Source organism: Tachysurus vachellii, chromosome 3 (genome assembly GCF_030014155.1).
Source record: "Tachysurus vachellii isolate PV-2020 chromosome 3, HZAU_Pvac_v1, whole genome shotgun sequence".
NCBI lineage: Eukaryota > Metazoa > Chordata > Actinopteri > Siluriformes > Bagridae > Tachysurus > Tachysurus vachellii.
Window position 1 is genome coordinate 27,172,380 of NC_083462.1, and position 5,472 is coordinate 27,177,851.

Genomic DNA, 5,472 nt, shown 5'->3' on the forward strand with positions numbered 1-5,472 from the left:
GGGCGACCGCCCGTAGCCAGCCGCACAGATGGCCTCTCACGCTCGTGCACAATAGCCGAGCTGTAAGTGGTCCACGTGTCAGATTACACATAAAGCTCCTCAGCAACCTCCGGTAGAATTTGTGCTCCAGGCCATGTATGTATGTCTCATAACTATTTCATAATCATTTCATTCCCATGGTTATTTGTGGAATTGACATTTGTTTCAATGTTTAAGTCAATTTAAGTTTTAAAAAAAAAAAAAACTTGTAAGATCACTTAAGCTGGCACAAGCACAAAAACACTTTTTGAAGCCCTGGCCTTCAGCCTCCAGACTTTACAATTAGCTTCTTGACTGACGTATATTATACAATATATTGTGTCTTTGAGAAAGATGAGAAAGTCACAACCATAAGCAACAAGAATAGTCAATTGTTCATCTCAATTTAGGTAATAGAGTGAAAGGGAGAGAAAAAGGCCGTCTCTGAAGCTCTGCATTCCTCCTATTTAACATTCTATGCATTTTTAGTTTCCACACTGACCACCTCCTTATGTCATCCTGATTATTCAACAAATGCTACACAAGGACAATGATATTTCTCCACAATTTGTTCATCTGCAAACTCCCACCCATATCTTAACAACAGCTGCCTACCAACAGCTGAAGAAGGTAAAATCTAACACATACTTATTCCGAGACAAGTGAAACCAACCAACCAAATCTTTTCCAACTGCTGCACCTGATGCATCACAGGGCAGTGGAACAGACTTCGAAAGATGTGCCGTTTGCCCTATTCTGTGTACATGAGCTCACAGATGTCCAGCACACTAAAAGGATTAACATTAAGATAGAACTCACTTTCTAAATTTCATTGCATTTTATCTTGAAGAAGGAATGAAATTGGTTCATCTTCTGTGACTGGTTTGGATTACACAACTGAGAGTGAACCGTCTCAATAACTTGAAAGCATATTAAGACTGTGTTTCTTGAGGGATAGTTCTGTTTCTGTAGATTACAGAGTGAGTTACAGAGTGAGATTATGGATGATAGCATGGTAACATCTTTTCACATCGTGTATGTCTGAGTGAATGAGAATATAAGGCTATCCATTTATAAACCTTGCTCCTGGATTTAGACCTGTACCTGTACCTGGGCACCATGATGAGACCAAAGCATTTGTCCTTAAGGTGGCTGGAGGTTAGCATATGCTTTTACTCACACAGAGGCAGCCAGGAATATTGAACATTGTGAGGAGGTGTGTTATGACCTGCTGCCATCTTGTTCCCTGGCAACAAGTCCTTCAAGCAGCACTATTTGGGGTTTAGAATTTTTTGTGGAATGCAGTAGGTGGTTATAAATCAGATGAGACGGATAAAACCGATAATGCCAATATCTTCCAAGGAATCTTCCCTCTGCATCTGCTGTATTAACTGAAAGAAATGCATCCTTCTGAGAGCATCTGTGTATTAGTCAGTCTGAAAGACTTCACCACAAGGAGTTAGCATACAAGCAGTGACTACGTATGGTATGCATGGCCAAATGAGGAAAGTACTTAAGGCCATGAATGATGAGTAAGCACAAGTTTTATATCAGTTAAAAACTCAGCAGTGATTGGCAGATGATAAGCCATTCTCTGTTTATAAGATGAGAAAATAATAAGCAGACAGAACAGTCTCTTGACACTTCTGTGGTATTATGCAGTTTAAAAGAATTCATTTCTGGCAGCACGGACTGACATCCTGTCAGCATTGAGTTTCGCTGGAACAAACTCGCTCCTCCTCCTTCTGTCAAGATTTCACCTTCACAACATCTTACCTTACAATTACAAGCTTCTTCTAATTGCATCTGGATCTATGTCTGTATTATTTACTCATCCGTCAGCAGGAGTATTATAGGTTATATGCCCAGCTTCATCTGAAGTAGAGGTATATTCATACTGACAACAAAGCAGCCAGCTGAAGTATCAAGGAACTCATTTATTCAGCAGTTCCAAACAAAGCTGGCAACCATGCAGTAAGGAATAATAATGGTGCTATGGTGTGCCAGTTGCTAAGATGAAAATCAAATGAAGCACTACCAGACATTGACTTTCTTTGGCATACATATAAAGCATTGTATCCATTGAAAAGTTTTCTACTTGAAAGAAACAGAAAAAATGGTTAGTAGGAAAAAGGCTAAAGTACACAACCAGTCTCCTGCTGTTACACGACTCCCTAAGGATAGCTGGCTATTACAGTGGAGGTCTTTCTGGAGACTAACTGGATTGTGCAAACAAATAGCTTGATTTACTTATCCAGAGGCTGAAGACTATATTGTCAGGCTTTAAGACCAAGAAGAAATGTGTGCAATTGAACATCAGAAGTTTTCCAAAGCAGAGCTGATGGGCTGTAATGTTCAGTCAAGGTTTTCAGACATAGCCTGTCCAAACACAGGGACGGAAACCTGAAATGCAAAGTCATCATCATTGACTTCAGAGCCTCTTATTAAAAATGAACACAAGTCGCAAGTTTCCACAGTTATTGACATGCCACTATCATTTGAGGCCAACAACATATACTACTACTTAAGAGCTGTAGCTCATCCTATGATTACTGAAAAAGGTCATAGAAAAAAACAGCAAATATTTAGCAGGAAATAAGCGAGAAGTGAAATACCTGGGCAAAATAAGTACTTCATGACAGCAGTTACAAGGGTCTTCTTTTTTTTTTTTTTTTATAAATCCTGCTAATGGCAGATCGATCCTCAATGCTAGAAAATGTACAATTTTAAGCATCTAATATTCAAATGGCAATAAAAAAAACAAAACAATGAATGGGGATTACATGCATTCATACATCCTTATGAAATGAAAAACAAGCTACTCAAATATGGGAAAGGTTTATAGAAAGATATTAGGTTTATTTCCCTAAACACTTAAACTAATTAAGCTAATCAGGACTGAAGTTTACATCAGCATCACATCCAATGTACTGAAACTCAAATTTCGAAACAAACAACGATGAATAGATTGGCTTGGCAAAAGTAAAATATACATAGTGAAATAATAGTGAAAGTTAAAGATCAAGGACACTTGGTAAAGTGGAAAATAAAAAAGCAGGCATAGGAGACATGGTTAAGTGCTCCTTTGCCCTCCCTCATGCACACTCATTGTGTGACTTGTTTTGTGCCGTGCTGTTGCTATAGCGAAGCCGTAGTACTTGTACTTAGATACTCGATGCTATTATTTGTGTTCCTTCTCCCCAACCACCTGTCCCACCCCCACAATCCTTTGCTGTGGACATCCATCAGTAACACAGTCTAATGATTACCACTGTGCCTAATAGAAAAGGGCTGAACACAAACATCACCTTGACGACTCGCCCGCTCTCATAGGTCCTACATTCGGTAACATCAAGCTTCCTCCAAGCCCCAGAACAACTATGCTAGAGGATGGGGACCTGACAAATTGGCCCTGTTTAAATTAAGAGAGCATAGTAGAGATGCACACGGGTAAGTCACATGTCAGCAAATCTTTACTTGCACTGTCATCATGTCCTCTTTGTACACTGCAAGCAAGATTCTGGGTGATTAGTAAATAAATACAACACAAAACAGGGACTCAAAAAGATACCTTTCGTACAGGTGCATTAATGCATTAAAGTTTTACACAAATGAGTACACTTATTCAACTTTATTTATGTACACTCAATCCAGATTAATATAAACACGGAGCAAAAGCAAGACATCACAATACAATATATAATTCCAATGCATAGAATACATTTAATAGAGGAAAAAGGAATCAAATTCAATTTTCATGTACACGCTTCTTTTTGATGACATTAACATTAAAATCAAGTCGACCACTGCTTTACAATATTAGTAGAATTTAATTAAAAAAAAAATATTTATTACATAAAATAATGTAGGAAACGATCAACAATCACGTAAAACCAGGATAGGATCAGAAGCTTAAAAAGATATAACGATGCTTTCCAGAACACAACATGAGCTTTTCATCCACATGCATTTGGTGTTTTTTTGAGCATATAATATTTAGGCACTAACGCTAAAACCATGATGCGATCATAAATAATACCATCCAGAAGCTTCATTAAAGGTACACTATGCATTCTTACATTATGCAATTTTATCGTTTATTTTGTACATTTTAATAATTTGTATTGCAGACAAATTCAACCAATAAGCAAAATTATTGATAAAAATGTATTTTTAAAATATACAAAACCTTAACAAAATCTTACATAGCATAACATTAAATAAAGGAATGTACTTTTTAATTAGAGTCATGTTCAATGGCTTACTTGGATTTGTTGCCACATAAACAACAAAACACTGACTGTTTAGATATAATGAAATAATGCACACCCATTGAGTAGAATGAAGGTGAAGTTTTTAACCTTTATCTTGTTTTTAACTTAAAATTATCTTAAAATCCTAAATAGCCGAAAACAGTCAAAGAGACGTTTGTAGTGTCAAATGGCTTATGACCTTTTTCGACTTGGAAAACGTACCAAATAGGCATAGCATAGTATAAATATCATCACAGATGAGGCAATAACAATATAAACATTAAAATACCTAATAAGATTAGACTGAAAGAGAACCCCTTTTACAGACGTAAACACTACGTATGGCCTTCAAGTATTAATTGGTAAAGATAGTTACAACGTTAGGTGTCATGACTGAAGAGACGGTTATATAACGTCATTGCAAGTTGTATACTGTGCTCAGAATACATCATTATTATTACTCTAACATCAGCATGGTTTATAATTCATTTATACTGTATGTTGTATAGAAAGTATTCCCCAGAAGAGCTCAATCGTTTTCAGTACTAGAAAAACAATACAGCTGATATTATGCTATAAATGTTAACCATACTTAATGACTTGCTCTACTATATGATTATATTTTATTACATTTATTACAGAGCTCCAGCAACGATTTCTGTAAAGATAAATATGGGGTTGTTTGAATTTTACACTGATTTTGTTTTGTGCTTGTATTAACAGTAGCAGAGCACAAATGGAAAAAAACAACAACCCTATTTTGTTTTCAGTTCGAAATAAAGACTCTTGAAAAGACATGCAGGTTAGATGTTAAGTATCGATAAAAGAGCATCGCCTCGAACCCTGAATGCTTTGCTTGTGTTAGACCTGAGATGTCTGCAAGTGCTTGGCTATTCTTTGCACAATTAATAGACAAGGTTGGTAGCTGCGCATTAGTTATGCTATGTAACACAGTACTAATGTAACAAATATCTGGCTAACTTTTCTGATTAACCTGGATTTGCTCATCGTACTTACCCAATATGGCGATTTGAACTACTTCCTCTTCTAACCTCATCTTCAAACACCTATATTTTTACTTGCCATGAAAAGATTTCAAAAGAGCAATTATAAATAAATAAATACATTTAAATAACAGACTTATTAAAGCAAAGGATATATACCATTTTATGAAACAAACTCACAATTACTATTATTGTGT